The 22,563-nt window shown below is 44.2% G+C and overlaps 1 protein-coding gene across 4 annotated transcripts in view; it reads left to right on the top strand.

The window, feature by feature from the left end:
• The window catches only part of drd2a (dopamine receptor D2a), a 168,998-nt gene that overhangs the window by 1,850 nt on the left and 144,585 nt on the right, over positions 1–22,563 (top strand). The window lies entirely within an intron of this gene.

Genomic DNA, 22,563 nt, shown 5'->3' with positions numbered 1-22,563 from the left:
CAAGGATCTGCACACTTGCATGTCCGTATCTACAAATTATCCACACATGCACAGACCAGTTAACCTTGAGCTCTTGAATAAACAACCACCAGGAGTGAATGGGAAATATCCAAATTGTTCAAGCAAGGTCCATAAACCAGCTCCCGGTAGAACTATCAGAGTTAGCTGTGCCATCATTATTTTTGTAATTGCTTCGACAAAATGTGCTTGAACACAGACACAGGTGTGTTTAGATCCACAAGAACTTCCCAACAAAGCTTCCGGGGAGTACTGCACGATTCTCTCGCCAGCCATTGCGTTCTGTGCACTGGGATGTTTATATTGCTTCTGGCTGACAGCCTTTTTACAGGTGATAATGCAAAGATGCGGAAATGTTGAATTGGCAGTTGCTTTGTTTTTATAACATGTTTTACATCTTTAGTTTTCCGCACCTGTCTTTCTAACGGGGAAGTCTGCTGACCCAGAACACTGGGGTTTGAGTGTGATTAGTAAATACAGCTCAGGGGCAGAGACACACAAGGGAGGCACCATTCACTGGAGACTACATTCTGTTGTTAGGATGCAGACCAGCTTTAGTAGATTACACCTTATGGTGTTAACGAGCTCGCCTTTGCCTTGTGAGCATTGGTTTTCTCTCAGTGAGGTGAATGGAGTCCAACTCCCTAATGTTAATGGAAATACTCGGTGTTCAGTAGACAATTGGTGTTGGGGGAGTCATCACACAATGCAAGCCCTCCTTCGGGCATTCTTAGATAAAACTGTATCTTTCATTAAAATCAGCATATTCAGATGGGGCACATAGATTTAAAGACCAGGACTTGGGAGGATAGGCTTTTGCAATGGATAGAAAGAGTGAACTTAATTATTAATTCATGGATTTTTTTTGTTAATAATAAGGTGTAGACTGAAATAACATTCAATAAGATAAACACTGTACTGTAAGAAAACATTGTTTCAAACTGCACTATACTGAAATGTGCCTGCATTGTTCAGCAATAATAGATTTAACGGATTCTTATTTTGAAGAATTTTTGTGAGTGGTTTCTGGTGAAGTTCACAACTAGAAATGCGTGTCCATCTGCATCAAATCGTGTTGTTCTGTATAAATAAATTGTTTGACTTTCGCATATCCTCTAAATCAATTACATCATGGAAATCTCCTGTAATGTTATCACAGAATGTTACATTTCAGCTGCACCTGTTCCTTAGGCATGCAATTGGGAGCTTTGTTTCATTGGAGCTAGATGAGAATATTAGCAGCAGTCTTTTGTGTTTCCGTCACACTCTCTGACTTTCAGCTTCAGCTCAGTGTCTTTGCTTCACTGCATTATTGATGGCAGATATGGCAAAGCTAGTAGATATTGAGAACTGATGTCTGAATTCCTCAGAAGCCAATTTGGGAATACAACATTGATCATTTGTGAAATATTTTACCGTGTTACATAGGGTTAGGGAAAAGTGACTTTCGAAAATCAACTACTCCTATTGAGCATCTATTGTTAGTTATTACTTATTTAATGATCTTTTATCTGTTAGGGCCCATAGTTACGTCTACCCAGTTGAGTTTAATTTTTCTCTCTGCCGATATAAGCTTTCAATCAATAGACAGTGTAAAACTGACGATGAGATTTTCAACCTATTTATTCTGGTTATTGATAGATTAAATTCAATGAAATTCAAATTTCACCTAAAATTTGTTGGGAAATATTGAACAGCAAAGAGAGTGAGCTAGAGAGAGAGAATCAAAGGAACACCCAGACACAATGGTAATCCAGGGGCTCTGATAATATGAAACATTCAAAGAGAAAGCTCCAGTAACCCTTCAGTTCCGAAGACCCTACAAGCTCTGGAGCGGGATAATCCTTTCACATACCTGTCCTGCTCAATACATTCTGTTTCACTGGACTAGTGATCCAGAGACCCAAGGCATGGTCTCAGACCTGGGTTCAAATCCCACCATGGCAGATGGTGAAATTTTAATTTAATAAATCTGGAATTAACAGCCTGATGATGGCCATTGTCAATTGTCATAAAAAAACATCTAGTTCACTAATGTGCCTGAGGAAAGGAAATCTTCCACTCTTGCCTGGCCTGGCCGACATATGACTCCAGATCCACAGCAATGTGGTTGACTCTCAAATGCCCTCTAAAGTGGAGGGCAATTAGGGATGAGCAATAAATGCTGACCCAGCCAATGATGCCCACGTCCCATAAAATAATTATAAAAAACATACTAAATCATATTTACACATTTTATATTCTGACTGTGAGGTAATGATTGCACTGCACAGAGCACAGTGGTTAGCAGCATCAGGGATCCAGGTTCGATTCCCGGCTTGAGTCACTGTCTGCACGGAGTCTGCACGTTCTCCCTGTGTCTGCGTGGGTTTCCTCCAGGTGCTTCGGTTTCCTCCCACAAGTCCCGAAAGACGTGCTTTTTAGGTGAATTGGACTTTCTGAATTCTCCCTCAGTGTACCTGAACAGGCAACTAAGGGATTTTCACAGTAACTTCATTGTAGTGTTAATATAAGCCTACCTGTGACACTAATAAAGATTATTATTATACTATGCACCCAAATCTTAAGTTGCAGTGTACAACATGGAGTAGCTATATCTATTATCTTTAGCACTATCTACTGTGGTAGCTGTGGACAGGTCAGATTACCATTCATGTTCAGATATATTTTTATTTGTAATCAGCAATCTGTACCTGTTGATTCATAAAGTGCTTTAAAGTTCAGCCATAAAACAGGGATGTGTTATACATACACCTGTGACATTTACAGTTGATTTCATGGCATCCTGCCTCTGTATATAGGTGTATAGATGATGATTGGATTTTCATCACTCTGCATGTTTCCGTGACTGAGATGCTGTGATGTTAAACACAAGGGAATAGAATTGAATCTCATATTCGGCCTGAGGGGTAAATATAAGATATGGTATATGAGTCATATATTCATGTACACTTTGATGTTTGCTAAATATAAGGAAGAAATATAAACATGAAGCTCACTCTGGTTATTTTTTGCCCATTACTAAAGAGCAACTATATTACAAGTGCGTGATTTAAATATCTATTACAATATAGATTTTGTCTCACATATCTATATTTAAATATATGCAGAATTAAATTTCTAATTCAATACTGTTTGTACCCATGTGTAAATGTTGTACTATGAGAATGATTTGCATAATAAGGAACATCTTTGTATCATACCTAATCTTGAGCTGCCAAAACAGTTTCTTTAGTAAATATGCATCATTAGCAAGTTAACACAGAGACCATCGGAGTGCGTGAATCAATTCCTTTCCAGTCTTCAATTCAGCAATTTGGACAATTCTCATCACTAAGTGAACCTGCCTTATGGGTAGCCTAAAACAGGGACGCAATTCTGTAATATCCAGACTGGCTGTCAGTCATTCTCCCTCCTAAGATGTAATGGCCACAGTTCCAAATGGCATTACTTCGAGTAACTAAGATAAGAACAGATGAGGCTCAGCCATCTGAAGCAGCCCCAGGGCTGGAAACTAGAACATTCTAATCAGGAGTCAAGTGCTTCAGAATTTGATCTGTCGGACTGTCTTTTCCTGTTGCTTCATAATGAAACACAAGGAAAGACATGCCCCATACTGTTTCTTTAATGGGGTAGCCCCAATAACTAGTACGATGCCTTTTCGCACAATCAGCTGGAAGCATAGCGATATGATAGATTGCTTCAGTCGGCAGGCAATAATAAAGCTCTGCATATTTAAAATGTGCTGAAGAACTGATTGTCTTTTCAACTTTTTATGAATATGAAAAATGCAAGACAAGCCAGTCATTCTCCTGTGATAATTCCTAAATTCTATGTTTAAAAGAAAGACTTCTGTATATACATGTGGTACCTTCTAACATTTCTTAGAAGCACAGGATAAGGTGGCCATTCAGCCCATTATATCTGTGTTGGATCTCTGCAAGAACAATTTGCCTCGTCTCACTTGACCACCTTTTTCCTATAGCCCTGAAAATGTTTCCTTTTCAGATAATGATCCAATTCCCTTTTGAAAGCCATGATTATATCTGTCTTCATCACATTCTCAGGCAATGAATTCCAGATCCTAATCACTTGATGGCAAGGTAGTTAGCATTGCTGCCTCATAGCGCCAGGGACCCGGGTTCGATTCAAGCCTTGGGTGACTGTCTTATGGAGTTTGCACTTTCTCTTCATGTCTGCGTAGGCTTCTTCCGGGTGCTCCGGGTTTCTCCCAAAGTCCAAAGACCTGTAGGTTAGGTGGATTGACCACCATTTCCAAAGATGTGTAGGTTAAGGGATTATTGGCATAAAGCAGGGAAGTGGGTTTGGGTAGATTATTCTTTCAGAGGGTCGGTGCAGACTTGATGGACCAAATGGCCTCCTTCAGCACTGTAGGGATTCTGTGAGAAAGGTTTTTCCTTCTGCCGTCATTGATTCTTTTGTCAATCATTTTAAATCTGTGCCTTTGGATTCTCAAATCTTCCATCAATGAGGACAGCTTCTCCATATCTACTCTGCCCAGATCCTTGATAATTTTGAATACCTCTATCAAATCTCCTCTCGACATTCTCTTCTCCAAGAAGAACAGTCACTGAACTTCCTCACCCCTGAATTCTCTTGAATCTTTCCTTCCTAAAGTGAGGTGACCAGAACTGGACACATGACACCAGATAAGGTGTGTTTTAAACAGGTTCAACATAATTTTGTTGCTTGTGTATTCAATGCCCCTATTTATTAAGTCCAGGATCCTGAATACTTTATGAACCAGTTTTGCAACTACCAAAACTGTCACCTTAAATAAAACAACTCAAAATACTTCACATGCGCTGAATAACCATGAGAAACAGTGGTCCTTAGTGCATTTGCAAAGGCAGCATCTTATGCACAGAAATATCCCACAACTAATTTCAAGATCAATTGTCAGTTAATCCATTTTTCGAAGTGACTATAGAGATGGATGCAATAGGCATAGACTAGAAATAGAGGTCAAGTTCAAATCTCACTGTAGAGTAAATGTGGTAAGTTTTGGGCTAGCACTAGATAAAACTACACTGAAAAATAACAACAGGTTATTGTAAAAACCCACCTGGTTTATGAGAACTACTTAGGGGAAGGGAATCTGTTAGTTCTATCAGGTCTGGGCTACCCATGACTTCAGTAATAAAACCAATGTTGACTCTTATTACATTAAGGCAATTAAGACTGGACAATAAGTGCTAACTTTAATAATTGCTGACTCATACCGGGAGCAGCTTTATTGTTTTTTAATGCTTAAAAATTCCAGCAGGTCAACACGGTCAGGGTAATTGTTGCTCAAATCGATCTTGGTACTGCTAGCACTGAGAGCTGCTTTGCACTGATGCAGTTCCCTATGTTCCAAATTTGCTTTGTGTACATTGCCGACTATGTTTGGAGACCAATTTGTGCATTTCTATTTGCTGAAGAGAAATGCCTGTGGATCTCTGGTGCCGCTTGCAACTTCCCACAATCTGTCGAGGAGATCAGAACATCGTGTGTGTGTGTGTGTGTGGGGGGGGGGGGGGGGGGGGGGGGTGGCATAGGCAGGAATATCAATACTGTTCAGTCTAGTGTCAGTGCTATCATCAGATCTTAAACATCGACTACCATTTCATGTACTTTTTATGATCACCAACTACAAGGGAATGGTTTGTAAACCAATGCACTTTATAGGGAGCTTATTAACAAGGCAACTTTAAAAATGTGTGGCTTACACACTCGTGACTTATACATAGATTTATGTTTTGTCTTTGAACATGAAACTAAAGACCACCGCTATCCTAACTTTCCTTCTTCCTCACGACCTAGCTTGTTTCAGACGAAGGTCATTTGTTTCAACATTGTTCTGTAAAGAAAATATGAATCAGATACAACGTTATAGTGAGGCTGGGAAAAGTGGGGTCAGCATGGCAGATTGAGGAAGGTGGGTTTTGAGCCTTGGTCATTTCCTCTTGCTATTACCATATATCTTACTTACATCCTTTAATGGAGCTGCACTCTTCAACATGAAATTGAGAGATGTGGAGCAGGATACTCCATCGGCCGACGCTGGAATCAGGAAACGCAATTCGACACTGAAATCATGGCGGGCCCCGGTTTCACGCCAATTCTCCGGTGCCTCAACAGTGGCATCAATGAGTTCCATTCTAGGCATATAGTAAACGCTGTTGGAAAATCATTAGCGGGCCTGACCTTTTATTCTCTGAGGCCTCTACAATTCTCAGCCTCCACTGGGGGAAATTACCAATGGCGACGTTCACTTGTGCTTTCAAAAGTTGAGAAACAGGCGCGGTCCCTGATGAGGGAGAGAGAGCAGGCGGAACAGGGAGAGGCATGACTGTGGGCTGCCGGTCCTGACACTGGCCGGGCTGGCTGGGGTGGGGGGGCGACAGGGGGATGGGCTGTGGACGAGGGGTGACTCCCCCCCCCCCCACACCCTCCCCCCCAACACCCCCCCTCCCCCCATGGGACTTGGGTGGTGTCCAGGCATGGACCGCCATTACCATGGCCTGCAAGGCAGCCATCTTGCTGTGCACCCCACTTATCTCCCATCTTGGCCCCTGGTTCTGCAGAGTGACACCGGCAGTATGGGTGCTCCCAACCCCACATCGTAGCGCCCGCTTTCCCACCACACCACCCCCACACCCCAACCCTCACCCTACACCCCACCAGCCCCTCACACCACCCTCCGCCATACCACCCACCCCCCCACCCCAACTGGCTGATTTTCACTGGCAGGTATCACGAGGTCCGCCCAAGGGCAATGCCGATAGTAGCCCCGACAGGGCATCACCGGACATGGCTTGTGGAGTGTACTGCTGGCAAGGGCAGCGTCAGCCGATGGTATCCCTGGCAGTAGCGACAGGCACCAGGACCAGAGGTCCTCAAGGTGCCAGGCACCGATGCAGCCAGGGGTGTCGGGATTGGGAGAGGAGACATGTGGAGCAGCGTCTACCATGCCAACCGGGCCCACCATGTAACCTGGTGGACCTGGTTGGGCACGGGGGTGCACACCATGCTAACATTGTCTGCCTTTCAATCCCTAGAGACAACGTATATTGGAATGCAACCAGCAATGGTGGCCTTCTTCCTAGTTTCCGCAGCCCTGGGGGATGTACTACAGCAGTACAAGCTGGAGCTGCTCGCGGAGGAGGAGATGCAGCAGCGGAGCCTGCCCCAGTGGAACAGGCGGCAGCTGCTGAGGATGGAGAGCCGGCTGCCCATCAGGCCGAAGAGGAGGTGGAGGAGGTGCAAAGGAGGCCTCATGTGGACTGGAGGCCTGTCATTCGAGGACCTGCCGGACCGGGCATTCCGTTGAAGACTCCAGCTGAGCAGGGGGTCACTGCAACATACCTGCAGATCATAGTGTACCTGGCACCATGGGGGAATGGGGGAAGACACCCATTCCCGATGGTCGTCAAGGTGACGGTCACCCTGAAAGTCAACGCAACGGGGTACTTCCAGGTACTGAGTGGGACCTGTCTGGTATCCCACAGAGCTCGGTGCACAGGTGCATCTGTGCCATCACGGAGGCCCTAAATGCACAGTTGGCATGATATGTCCATTTCAGTGTGGATCGAGCCCACGAGGATGCCCGGGCAGTGCAGTTTGCCACTATTGCTGAGATGCCCTGGGTCCAGAGGGTGATCGACAGGGTGCATGTTGCCCCATGAGCACCTGCAGATGACAGGCCGCTCTTAACAAGCTTAAAGAGGTTCGACTCGATGAATGTGCAGCTTGTGTGTGACCATCAGATGCGCATCAGGCATGCACGCGCTCGATATCCGTGGAAGTGTGCGCAGTGCCATCGTCCTGGTACATTCGATGGCTCCCAGCCTCTTTGATAGCTTTAAACTGTGAGAATTATGAAAATGTACTAAGTTGGCGGGGGATTAAATTACTAACTATGTGCACCATTGATTTAGTATGAGACCCAAGAGTGAATCCCAAAATGACAGGCAAATAAATAACCATCCTATTGTAGCTCCTGAGGTCATGAACATTGTGTGTTACGGCTGACATAAAATGTTACATTCACATTGTATTAAGTGACTCATGTAGGAAATATTTTGATTCCCAGCGGATTACAAAGAGCAAGACCTTAAGGTATTACATTACCGAATTTGAACTGCCTGTGGAAATTGGAATGGCACAAGATATTTTTATGTTACAACTGGGCTTCATTTGTGAAGATCACATGGTCCCTCAATTGAATTGTGTTTGAAGTTACTTTTTTACAACGTTAAAGAAATAAATTTAATAATTTACAATAAACTTAGAAGCAAAAAGTGAATTATTGGAACTGAACAATAATGCATTTCAAAACTTGTGTATAATTTATACTCAATATGCATAAAAATACACCTCCTCCACAATAGTCCTCAATACCAGTGACCCGCAAGGTTGCGTACTTAGCCCCTACTGGACTCCCTATACATACACCACTGCATGGCAAAATTTGGTTCCCACTCCATCCACAAGTTTGCTGATGACACGACCATAGTGGGTCGGATCTTGAACAACAACGAGTCAGAATACTGGAGAGAGATAGACAACCTAGTGGAGTGGTGCAACGGCAACAATCTATCCCTCAATGCCAGCAAAACTAAAGAGCTGGTCATTGACTTCAGGAAGCAAAGCACTGTACACACCCCTTTCTGCACCAACGGGGCTGAGTTGGAGATGGTTGACAGCTTCAAATTCCTAGATGTTCACATCACAAGAAATCTGGCCTGGTCCACCCACGTTGATGCTACAAACAAGAAAGCACACTGGCTGCCTATACTTCCTCAGGAAACTAAGGAAACTCGGCATGTCCACATTAACCCTTACCAACTTTTACAGATGCACCATAGAAAGCATCCTATCTGGCAGCATCACAGCCTGGTATGGCAACTGCTCGGCCCAGGACCGCTAGAAACTTCAGAGAGTCATGAACACGCTCCAGTCCATCACGCGAACCTGCCTCCCACCCATTGACTCTATCTACACCTCCCGCTGCCTTGGGAAAGCGGGCAGCATAATCAAAGACCCCTCCCACCCTGCTTACTCACTCTTCCATTGGGCAGGAGATACAAAAGTCTGAGAACAGCTTCTTCCCCATTGTTACCAGACTCCTAAACGACCCTCTTATGGACTGACCTGATTCGTACTACACTCCTGTATGCTTCACTCGATGCCAGTGTATATGTATTTACATTGTGTACCTTGTGTTACCCTATTATGTATTTTCTTTTCTTTTCTTTTATTTTCATGTACTAAATGATCTCTGAGCTGCTCGCAGAAAAATACTATTCACTGCACCTCGGTACATGTGACAATAAACAAATCCAAATCATGTCGATTCAGAATTAACGAAAGATGAAACAGACATTGAAATGATTTAGGAAATAATTCTGCTATGAAGATCTCAGTTTTATTCTGTATTGCTTGAGACAAGATATATTATAACATGCCTCCCAAAACAATACTCTGTGATAATTTTGCTTTGACAAAGAAGGACAATTAAGAACGGGCAGTTAAATGTTGGTCTAGACAGCAAGCCTCACATACCATAACTGAATAAAAGACAAAAACACAATTTGGATGAGATATTGGCTTCAAACGATAGGGAAGGTTGCCTGGGGTGGGACTTGTCAAATTCGAACTGGCTGATAAAAGAAAGGCTTTCATTTATATAACACCTTTTATTCCTTCTGACATAACAATATAGCCTACACAAGTTTAGAAGTATAGTCTCTATTGTAATGTAGGCAATTTGCCCACAGCAGAATCACAGAATAGCAACGGCCAAATAATCTTGTGTTTTGTGGCATAGGTTGATTGACCAGGTAATCAATTAAAGCTCCTTGTTCTTCATCCAAACAGCACAGTGAGATCTTTTAAATACCTTTGTTTAAATACAGTTAGAGTACCCAATTCATTTTTTCCAATTAAGTGGCAATTTAGCCTGGCCAATTCACCTACCCTGCACATCTTTGGGTTGTGGGGGTGAGACCCACACAGACACGGGGAGAATGTGCAAACTCCACACGGACAGTGACCCGGGGCCGGGATTGAACCTGGGACCTCAGCACCGTAGTCCCAGTGCTAACCACTGCATCAGCCTGCTACCCTGTCTTTTAAATACCTGAGTGGCAAAGAAGGAATTTGTTTAATCTCCTACCTGAAGGCGACTCAGAAGTACTCTCAGTACTGCCTTGGTGCATCAGCCTTACGTTTGTACTCAGATCCTGGGGGTGAGACGGAAACACATGAACTACTGATTCAGAGAAAAGTGTACGACCACTGGGATGTGACTGCTTCAGGTCTGCTTGTGTTCTCCATGATAAGACAGAGATGCACAGTATGGTGATGCATGCTCTCCCGCAGAATATTTAATAGACGCCATGCTAAGGCCATGACATCTTCAAGGATGCTTCACTGATTATGTTATTGCAGACTTTGTTTTGTTCCGATATGCTAAGGCAGCAAGGAAATGTGTAATGGAACTGAAGTGATGCAGTTATTGCTTTTACACGGTGAGAATTTTTAAAGTTCCTCTGCAGGGCTCAAGGAGTCAAATTGTCGGAGGCGGTTGGATAAACCTGTTTTGCCTTTCCTTCAATATAAAAGGTCACGGGAGTTGCTTAAAATGTTGAAATGATTTGATGGGGTAGGGAAAGAAAAACTATTTCCGCTGGTGAGGGAATCAAGAAAAAGGGAGCATAACCTTAAACTCAGAACCAGGTCGCAGAGGAGTAAAATCAGGGAGCACATTTTCACACAAAGGTCAATAGAAATTTGTAATTCCAAATCGCCTTCCTCCAAAAGGCTGTGGATGCTGCAACAATTGAAGATTTCAAGTCTGAGATGGATAGATTTTTATTTGGCCAGTGTATCATGGGATTGGGAACAATGGTGTTGATATACAGCTTGACAAGGATCCAACTGAATGTCAAGGGAGGCCTGAGGGATTGAACTTTCTACCCCTGTTCTTATGTTCTACTGAGAAACGCGGTATAAGATTCATTCAGGTTATACATTTTTGGCTTGTTAATGTGTGTGACAATGCACATACAGCTGTGCCTGTACCCTCATTCCTAACCGCACAGTATGTGCATGTGCACTTTTGTGTGTTTCAGCTGTACACAGTGGGGAGAGACAGAGTATTTTTGAGTTTATGACTGCGTGCATTAACTTAGAGTAACAAAGATACACATTTCTCCATCAGTGGCCATGTCCAAATCCGGGATGGCTCAGCTTTTTATTTTCATAGAATGTCACAGAATACCTACAGTGAGGAAGACAGTCGACCCATTGAGTCTGCGCCAACCCTCTGAAAGAGCACCCAACTGAGGCCCACTCCCCTGCTCTATCTTTGTAACCCTGTGACCCCCACCCACCCTGCACACCTTTGGACCCTAAGGGGCAATTTAGCATGGCCAATCCACCCAAGCTGCACATCTATAGACTGTGGAAGGAAACGGGAGCAGCCGGAGGAAACCCACGCAGACATAAGGGGAGAATGTGCAAACTCCACACAAACAATGACCCAAGGCCCGAATTAAACCTGGGTCCCAGGCGCTATGAGGCAGCAGTGCCACCGCACCGCGGTGAATGGCCAAGACACACACACAAAAAATACTGCAGCCACTGGAGATCTGAAGTGCTAGAACAACACAGCAGGTCAAGCTGTATCTGTGGAGCGAGAGAAACAGAGGTAATGTTTTAAGTCCAGTATGGTTATAATACATCATATTGGACTTGAAAGGTTAACTCTGTCTCCACAGATGGTGCAGACCTGCTGAAATTTTCACAGCACTTTTTGTTCTTATTCACCCACATACCCATGTTTTTCTTTGAATTGAATTATGGCGTATTTGGGTCAGTGGCGTGCAACATTTATTGTTCAACATCATTTCTAATGGCCTTTGAGAAGCTGGCGATGAGCTGCCTTCTTGAACATAACTGAGTTGCTTGAAAGGTAATTTCAGAGGACAGGTAAGTGTTAATCATTTTGTTGTGTCAGAAGTTATATATAGGCCAGACAAAGTAGGGATGCTATATTTCCTTCCCCAAAGGACATTAATGAATCAGATGGGGCAACCTAGTAGTTTCATGGTCACCACGCAGGTGTTTATTCCAGATTTATTTAATTGAATTTGAATTTTCCAGCTAGCATGATGGGCAGAATGGTAGCACAGTGGATAGCACTGTGGCTTCACAGCGCCAGGGTCCCAGGTTTGATTCCCCACTGTGTCACTGTCTATGCGGAGTCTGCACGTTCTCCCCGTGTCTGCGTGGGTTTCCTCTGGGTGCTCCGGTTTCCTCCCACAGTCCAAAGACATGCAGGTTAAGTTGCGTTGGCCATGCTAAATTGCCCTTAGTGTCCAAAAAAAAGGTTAGGAGGGGTTATTGGGTTATAGGGATAGGGTGGAAGTGCGGGCTTAAGTGGGTCAGTGGAGACTCGATGGGCCGAATGGCCTCCTTCTGCACTGTACGTTCTATGAATTGTGAACTTCTGTCTCTGGATCATTGGGCTAGCCATAGTTTACTAATCAATTTTGTTCCCATTCCTGTAAAAAGACTGGGAGATATGATGAGGTAAATCAAGAAGTTATGGTCAGGAGACGCCAAGCTGGAGTTGTGAAGCCGACAGATTTTCAGAGAAAGAGAAATTGGGGAAGCCGTAAGCAGATCCACAACTTTGAAACCTTGGGAAAGAATGAGCATGAGCTTTGGTTTCAGCATATAAGGACAATAAAATATGTAATTTTTGGTAACATTAATTTAGTGGCAATGGTAACCAATTTGTTTTAGATTTTGACTGGAAAAAAAGAGTTGGATGCTAGTTCTGCTGGGAGAATGGCCCTGAGGTCTGACACCTGTCCGGATGGACTATTAAAACAGAAGTAGGTCAAACTTTCCTGAATCTGTTTAATCCCATTCACCCAGAATCTCCTATGTGCCAATATGAATTCCTCCATTTGCTGTTCCTGTGACCTTTCAAAACAAGGTGAACAGATGAATATAATTGAGTATCTAACACATTGAAAGCTTTGTGCTATCTATTTGTGCTCGCCGTAAATATGGCCGCAGGGAAATTAGAAAGGCTGCTTAAAGTCACATGGGTCCCTTGGAACATTTATACAGCAGGAGACATTCATTTTATTTTCTGAATTGAATCCTGGTTTCAAAACACATTGGCATAATCAAATATTGAACCAAAAAGCAATTTATGAGAAAATATATGCCCAAAGTTACCGATTTATCTTAAATGCGAAAAGAACAGAAATGTGGATAACTCCTCACAGACGTCTCAAACAGGCAATCGATGTACTATTCCCTGGGGCATGCAATTTATGGGCGGCACGGTGACACAGTGGTTAGCACTGCTGCCTCACAGCTCCAGGGTCTCAAATTCAATTCCGGCCTCGGGCCTGTGTCTGCGTGGGTTTCCTCCGGGTGCTCCGGTTTCCGCCCCCAGTCCAAAGATGTGCAGGTTCAGTGGATTGGCCATGATAAATTGCCCCTTAGTGTCCAAAAAATTAGGTGGGGTTTCTGGGTTACAGGGATAGAGTGGGACATTGGCCAAGATAGGGTCCTCCTTTAAAGGGTCGGTGCAGACTCGATAGGCTGAATGGCCTCCTTCTGCACTGTACTTTCTACGATTCTATGATTCTATCATTTTACTAATGGGCAGTTAGCAGAATGGGGGAGCAGTACAGTGTCCTCAACCTGCACCCCTACAGTTCCCACAAACAATTCCATTGACCTAATGAATGCCATGGACTCACACCTCATTCACAAACAAGTTGGCTTTGACCAACACAACCAGACCATAGAGGTGAGTGTCTATTTCCCAGACTGCAGTCACGATACTTTTGGATCAAGGCTAACTCTCATGCCAGGATTATTGGAAGAAAGAAAGAATGCAAGGATGTGTTGCCGGAGACATGGCTACGCTCTTCCTCCCTTGCTTCGGTAACCTCGGAGACAGCCACAACCAGCGGCAAACACACAGCTGACTTTGTGAAGCAACCTACTCTGCCGCTCATCCCATAACTTTATCCTTCAAAGGAGCAACAGAGTCACAACTAAGGGCAGAAAACAGTGAAAATTAGGAGCTGGTAGAGAATTGCATGCACCACTTTGGCAGGCTGTATGTGAGAATCGGTTCATTTTGATGATGCCTTCATTTAATTATCATATTCTCCTGTGCAAAAACAATGCAGTGCTCAAATATAGCATCACCTTTGATCGCTGTCAGCGATCCCAATCTTGTTATCTGCTGCAACCTCTACTCTTTATTTTCCTTTCCCAACGGTATAACTCCCTGCTGGGATATGTGAGTGCCTGATGGTTTTCTATCACTCTATTGACTGGCCCTCATTCGTGTGTCAGCAAGAAGTGGCAGCAAGTTGTTCAACCAGAGGAGAAGACATCACAGCCATGCTTTACCCAAGCCACCTTTTCATATATACTCCTCTAACGTCACTGCATAGAGAACTAGGAATAACTTCCACCCATTCCCTCCCTTCTGTCTTCTCTCTCAGTGATCCGCATTAGCAGTTAATGTAACCTGGGCCTGTTCCAAATGGCTCAACTACTCTTTACGTTATCGGATTCTCCATCCATTTATTCCTTATTTTCCTTCACCACTTCAGGGTCACCTCCTCGTACAGCCACAATAATCGCAGAGTGCCGATCCTAGTGGCCTAAACCGCTAGTCTGTCAGTATTATCCCTCTTATTACATACAATTGATCCCAACCTCTGTGCGCTACACGCCCGCGCTGAAAACCCCTCATTTAGCTTCCTTCCTGCCAACCACTGTCAGCTAAAGCTACCATTCTCACTGTTGAGAGGAGTGCAGTCTGATTCTTCTATTTCAAATTATTACCGGAGATCCAACGGCAGCTTGCGAAAATCACAAAATACCAGCTTGCAATTCTGTTGGCTATCCAGAGATTGGCTGCTTTGTATTGAAGAGCACCAACTACTGCAGTGGTATTGCACATCTGCAGTCGATGGCACTCGTTCACTGTAAAACCAGCTGAGGACATTTGCAACAGTACCTAGGGTTCTCAGTCTGCTAACTTTCCTCCATCCATGGACACTCCGTCACTTCACCGATGAGGATGGTCACTTCATGTTTATGGTAACCCAGAGAATGGTGTGGGGTGAGTGGACGTGGGGAGGACAGCCACTGATAAATGTGTAGAGGGCCCTTAGGCCGACAACAGCGAAAACAATCTGCATTTATAGCTTTAAATGTGGTACAATATGCCAGGTTCCTTCCACACTACCTTCTTGACCAAATAGATGGTAGGTTTTAAGGAGCAACTTAAAGAAGGAGATAAGAAAGGAAGCGGCAAATTTTACGGAGGGCATTAATGGTCAGGCAGCTGAAGACACAGCAACCAAAAGTTCAGATTTGGAGAAGAAGTGATGCCAAAGAGGTTACCGAGAGAGGGAGAGGTGAAGACCTTGGAGGAATTCTAATCCACGGATGAGAATTTTGGAATGGAGATATTGCAGGACCAGAAGCTAATATAGGTCAGCAAACACAGGATCTAATGATTTTATGAGTACATGTACCATACAGATTAGATCATGTTCTGAGGAAAACATAGATTTATCATGTGAAATAGTCATAGGAATGAAACTTCACCTGATTAGGTAATGTGGGCATTCTGAATTCTCCCTCTGTGTACCCGAACAGGCGCCGGAATGTGGCGACTGGGGGATTTTCACAATAACTTCATTACAGTGTTAATGTAAGCCCGCTTGTGACAATAATAAAGATTATTATTATTAACACTCTGCAGTAAGTGGCATTTCTGTGTTCACCCTCTGCTTTAGTCCACTCATGAATCAAAAGGTCATCAAACTCAGCCCATGTTCAGGTAATCGTCCCAGGACGTTAGTAATCCAGAGCTTTTTATTTTGTGTTAATTTATATTAAATGTTCCAACTTCATTGTGGGCGGCACGGTAGTACAGTGATTAGCACTGTTGCTTCACAGTGCCAGGGTCTCAGGTTCGATTCCGGGCTTGGGTCACTGTCTGCGCGGAGTCTGCACGTTCTTCCCATCTCTGCATGGGTTTCCTCCGGGTGCTCCGGTTTCCTCCCACAAGTCCCGAAAGACGTGCCTGTTAGGTAATTTGGACATTCTGAATTTTCCCTCTGTGTACCCGAACAGGCGTCGGAATGTGGCGACTTGGGGTTTTTCACAGTAACTTCATTGCAGTGTTGATGTATGCCTACTTGTGACAATAAAGATTATTATTATACTTGTTAAAATATATCATTTACCATCTGCATATCACCCTGTGTTCACTTATTCATGGCTAATGTTTTTGAACTCACACAATGTAATCTTACACCAACCTTCAATCTGGCAGCGAAATGTTTTATTTTTTTTATTGTGTGACAAAATGTAAATAGTTTTTTCTCTGACTGGTGTTAGTTCATTATTCTAAATGTTTATTCTGCCGATTCACCTTTTGCAGGTTTCTCTCTGATACAGCAGGGCATCCCCAGATCAAAAGGACCAGAGGCTGTTTCCTTTTCTTGATCTCCTGTACCAGCTATTAGAATTCCACCATCCAATTCCTCATCTCTTCCTGTAGCTTCTTATCAGGGTTTGACTCATAGAATCATAGAATCCTGGCAGTGCAGAAGGAGGCCATTTGGCCCATCGAGTCTGCACCGGCCCTCTGAAAGAGCACCCTCCCTAGGGTCAGTCCCCACCGTATCCCCATAACCCAGCAACCCCACGTAATCTTTTGGCCACCAAGGGGCAATTTAGCACAGCCAATCCACCTAAACTGCACATCTTTGGACTGTGGGAGGAAATCGGAGCACCCGGAGGAAACACATGTTAACATGGAGAGAAATTGCAGACTCCAAACAGCCAGTCAATCAACAAAGAGCAAAGAAAGGTGCAGCATAGGAACAGGCCCTTTGGCCCTCCAAGCCAGCACTGACCATGCTGCCCAAAACCTAAAACCTTCTACACATCCGGGGTCCGTATCCCTTTATTCCCATCCTATTCATGTATTTGTCAAGACGTCTCTGTAAACCCCACTATCGTACCTGCTTCCACCACCTCCTCCGACAGCGAGTTCCAGGCACCCGCTGTGTAAAACATTTCCCCCGCACATCTCCTCGAAACATTACCCCTCGCACCTTAGCCCTATGTCCCCTAGTAATCAGCTCATCCATCCTGGGAAAAAGCTTCTGATTATCTATTCTGTCCATGTCCCTCGTAATGTTGTAGACTTCCGTATCAGGTCGCCCGAGGCTGGAATTGGTCCCAGGTCCCTGGCGCTGTAAGGCAGCAGTGCCAACCACTGTGTCACACTGCCGCCACTCAATCCCAATTTGGATACCTTACATTCTTTCTATCGCCTCCCAATAGAATGTCCAAAGTACACTTGGACTATAGTCAAATTAAGTCCAGGACCAGACCCACATCCCACTTTATTTCTTCAGTGTCTGAGACCAATAGGAGATGTGGTAAACGTTCTTTGAGATACTCAGTTCTGAGACCATTAATGTTTAAACGGTGAATATGATGTAACTTAAAATTCATATTTTCAATTAAAATTGAATTTTAATGTGGCAAATAATTGTAAGACAGAATGAGAATGTATATTTCCATAGATATTCAAGTCCTTACCTCAGATCAGAGTGGATTCCATTGAAATTAATGTGTAATTACTTTGTTCTGAGACTTCAATGAAACAGTCATCAAAGGGGGAGGTAATGTCAAGTTGAACAGTCTCCAAGATTCTTGGAACATTTACTAATGTTTGTTATTTCACGGGGACAATAATTGTCAGTCAGAAGTTGATTAAAATTCACTTTGTTCTCTGTTTCTATCCGACATGCTTCACTTACCAGTGCAGGAGGCGGTGTAGGACTTGGGCTGCTGCAGTTTTGAAACGGGACGATGGGAGACGGGGAGAGTGGGGAGGGGGCCGTGTTATCATCTTCTATCCCTAAATTTCCCAGTATCGCTTGTTACTGTAGCACAGACAGCAGCAATACTGCGAACTAACGCCAATGGAGAAATCAAGTGGTGACAATTTGAATAAATCAGTGCAAGGGGTTCAATGTTTCCCAACAGCAATCTTAATTATTGAGAGTTGTACTGTAAGGAGGCCACACAATTACCCTGATTGTGAGAGGAGGAGGACACTTGTTGGGTTTATGACAAACTTGAAGAGTTGTTTTTATGAGGGATCTTCTGGGCAGAAGCCACACTGAATGCAAATGACTGGCGCTGCCAGTATGTGGCTCTGGTGGCTGCCATTTTCTATGTTCAAGGGTGGCTTGATATTCGGCCCCTCCATACAAACCAGACTTCGCAGAGGGTCCAAGGCCAGAGATGGAACACTACGAGCATGACTTTCCAACCATATTCAACAGCAAGGAGAGTTTGGACAACGCCTTTAATTTAATAAAAGGACACAAAATGCTTCACAGGTGGGCACTGGAAATGTGGCAGGATCTGGGTAGGCCACATGGCTCACTGATATTCAGAGGCAGACTCACTCAAAATCAGAGTCTGCATAATTATTACTCAACTGAAAGGTGACAGCTACTTGAATTTGGTGGTGGTGGGGTGGTGGGGGGGAGGGAGGGGGCGGCTGCATATGGAGGGGCAGAGAGGATGAATATTAGAAATTAAATGGAGAGTCATGGATTATGGCAGATGAAGTTGTGGTACAGATCAGTCATGATCTATTGCCTCGTGAGGTCAGCTCCAAGGGGATGAATGTGCAAACTCCACACGGACGGTGACCGAGGGCCGGGATCGAACCTGGGACCTTGGCGCCGTGAGGCAGCAGTGCTAACCACTGCGCCACCATGCTGCCCTACTTTACCCACAGTTATCGTTACTAAATTGTTTATCGTTTCAGCTACAAGTGTTCTTGTAATATAAATCAGGCCATCCGAAAAGAACATTACAAAGTTGATAACATTGTCTCAGTCACAGTGACTATAACAACTACCATTGATTTTTTTTTTTCTTTTAAAAACACCCATTTGGTTCACCTGTGTTCTGGGGGAAAGAAATCTGCCAACCTTACCCAATCAGGCCTACACGTGACTCCAGCTCGACTCACAGTGATAGGCTGACTCTGAAGCCACTCAGTTCGACGCCATTTGGGATGGGCAACAAATGCTGGTCTTGCTAGCAACGCAATATCAGCCTCCCCGAACAGGCGCCGGAATGTGGCGACTAGGGGCTTTTCACAGTAACTTCATTTGAAGCCTACTTGTGACAATAAGCGATTTTCATTTTTTTTTCATATGGTTTAACTATTCATGTTGACGTGATGTATTTCACATGTGCATATCACACTACTCAAGGACAATTAAGTAAGGATCGATTGATAGGCTGCTTTTATGTATCTCCCTGGTAACTGCATCAAGAAAGGCAATGGAAAGGGCCTATTACAGAGTTACTTCTGCCATCAGGGACAGGTGAAATAGGAAGATTAGAAAACAAGCGAGGGGGATCCACAATGGGTTCAGTCTAGAGTATACTGCCCAGTATCAAATTGGACCGGAAAGAACAGAAAGATCCCAGTTCAATTCACTGTTGGCACTGGGTCAGCCAATGTCGTTGAGTGGCACTAGAACTAGCACTATAGGCTTCTGAAAGATTTATTTGCTCCTAAAGCCTGTCCACTTCTCCCCTGTTGGCCTAGAAACAAAAGTATGTCGTTCAGCCCCTTGGGTCTGTTCTGCCCTTCAGCCAGATCATGTGTATCAACTCTTCTTGATCCATATCCCTTGATGTCTTTCCGTAATAATAATCTGGTGTTTTCCGCATTGAGGACTTCAGTTGACCCCCAGCTTTCATGTCGTTTTGGGAGCTTGCTTGAGTTTGGAGGTCAGATGTAGCTTGGATCAGTCCTCTTTGTGCTAAGTCCATATTTCCACCGCTCACCATCGAGTCTCAGACGTGAAAATAGCTACTCGCATGTGGTAACAGAGATCACTTAACATCTGTGAGATTCAGCGCATTCAAGGCAGGAGAAAAACGGAAAACATGAAAGTGTAATGCGATCCTAGCTCTATATCCCTAATGAATAATGCATCTGTCCAAGTACATTCTGTTTATTTTTATGGAACATCCGTAAAAATAATTTCTACATATTTAGAATGATACATTTTATAGCACAGTCAGAGATTCAGGCTGCTGTTTTCCATCTGATTGTCTGCATGAAGGAAAAATTGTCACTAACACATTCTGTGTAATGCCAAGCATGAGCATTAGAAGCTTCAGTAATATAGGTGTGATTTTGACCACTTTTTTTCTCACGTTATACCTGAACATCAAATGCACCAAGTGTTACCAATCCTCCAGTATTGTCATGCAATCTCCAGGAATTAAAGACTAATTTTCAGGACACTGTTGCAAATAACCCAGAGCAAATCGGAACAACAATAAAAAAAATAGTTTTTTATCACTTCCTTTGAATATTCTTGTTTACTCGTTCCAAAACCATTGTTGATGAAAATGAGGCCCAGTGGTTAGCACAGCTGCCTCAGAGCACCAGGGACCCAGGTTCGATTCCGACCTCGGGTGACTGCCTGTGCGGAGTTTGTACTTTCTCTCTTTGTCTACATGGGTCTCTTCCGGGTGCTCCGGTTTCCTCCCATAGTCCATCAAAGATGTGCAGGTTAGAACATAGAACTGTACAGCACAGTACAGGCCCTTCAGCCCATGATGTTGTCCCGAACTAGTCTGAAACTAAGATCAAATCAACCTACTCCCATTCTAGTGCACTCCATATGCCTATCCAATAACCGCTTGAAAGTTCCTAAAGTTCCACGACCAGAGCTGGGAGTGCGTTCCACGCCCCAACCACTCTCTCAGTAAAGAACCTACCTCTGACATCCCTCCTATATCTTCCACCATGAACCTTATAGTTATGCCCCCTTGTAACAGCTACATCCACATGAGGAAAAAGTCGCTGAACGTCCACTCTATCTTTCCCTCTCATCATCTTATACACCTCAATTAAGTCACCTCTCATCCTCCTCCACTCCAATGAGAAAAGCCCAACTCCCTCAACCTTTCCTCGTAAGACCTACCCTCCAATTCAGGCAGCATCCTGGTAAATCTCCTTTGCACCCTTTCCAATGATTCCTCATCCTTCCTATAATGAGGTGACTTGGGATGTTAAAGTGCCCCTCATTGTCCAAGGATGTGCAGGTTAGGTTACGAGGTTACAGGGATTGGATGTGGTGGCTGGAGAAGTGGACCTAGGTAGAGTACTCTGTCGGAGTGTCGGAGGATTGGTGCAGACCCGATGGGCTGAATGGCCTCTTTCTGCACTGTTGAGATGCTGTGCAAAGGTTATTTGATTGACATGGTGAAGCAGCCAGCCTGTTTACTTTCCAATTAGCAGAAGGGAGGGTGGGGGGACACTGAGAGGATGGACATGTTGGCTGGCCAATAGCGGGAGCTTCAGGGTTGGACCATTGGAGGCAGATGGTCAGGTGATGGCGCTTCTGTGAATATGTACAACCACCTGAGGTGATTCTAAAAGCAGCGAGCTGAGCTTGAGGGAGCATGGGTCAGAAGAGAATCCGTGCTATGCCATGAGTATATGCTACCGTTGCACAATGGCTCCCCACTGGGAACATGACATTGTTGCCTAATTTACCCCCCTGCACGTATTGGTGGAGCACAGATTGTCAACTCAGGGTCAATCTTCCAGGCAGGATTTTCTATCTATTCATAAGAATGCAGGTCAGGGATATCATGTACAATTGTGCTTTAAAGTACTTCAACAGACTTATGATGCTTAAACTATCTAGAAACTGCTTCATTGTGGAGATTCTCACACCTCCGTATCTTAAGAAGAAGAAAGTCTGCACCTGACAGAATAGTCTGTTCGGCCTCACATTAACATCAACCTATAGCGGGGGATTTGAATTCTTTTCTTATTTGGTCTTGGGTTGCGATCCTTGCTGTCAAGTCAAGTTTTAATTGCCCTTGAGAAAGTGGTGGTGGGGCAGCACGGTAGCCTAGTGGTTAGCACAACCGCCTCACGGCGCTGAGGTCCCAGGTTCGATCCCGGCTCTGGGTCACTGTCCGTGTGGAGTTTGCACATTCTCCCCGTGTCTGCGTGGGTTTCGCCCCCACAACCCAAAAACGTGCAAGCTAGGTGGATTGGCCACGCTAAATTGCCCCTTAATTGGAAAAATGATTGGGTACACTAAATTTATTTAAAAAAAGAGAAAGTGGTGGTGAGCGGTCTTCTTCAAGCACTGCATTCCATGTGGCGTTATTGCATCCTTGGCGTTTTTTCCTGCAGCAGAGTAGTTTGCTACACCATTTCAGAGAGAGGTTAAGAGTCAACCACAGTGCTGTGGATCTGGAGATTTGTGTAGCTCAGACAAGGCAAGAGCGGCAGGTATCGTCCACTGAAGGTTGTCAATGAACCAGATGGGTTTTTAATGACAAGCTTCTGGTTTTGTGGTCATTATTAATGAGATTAGCATTTAATTACAG

The sequence above is a fragment of the Scyliorhinus canicula genome, chromosome 19 (genome assembly GCF_902713615.1).
Source record: "Scyliorhinus canicula chromosome 19, sScyCan1.1, whole genome shotgun sequence".
Lineage (NCBI taxonomy): Eukaryota > Metazoa > Chordata > Chondrichthyes > Carcharhiniformes > Scyliorhinidae > Scyliorhinus > Scyliorhinus canicula.
Note: the sequence above shows the minus strand (reverse complement) of the source record. Positions and strands in the feature narration are given on the sequence as shown.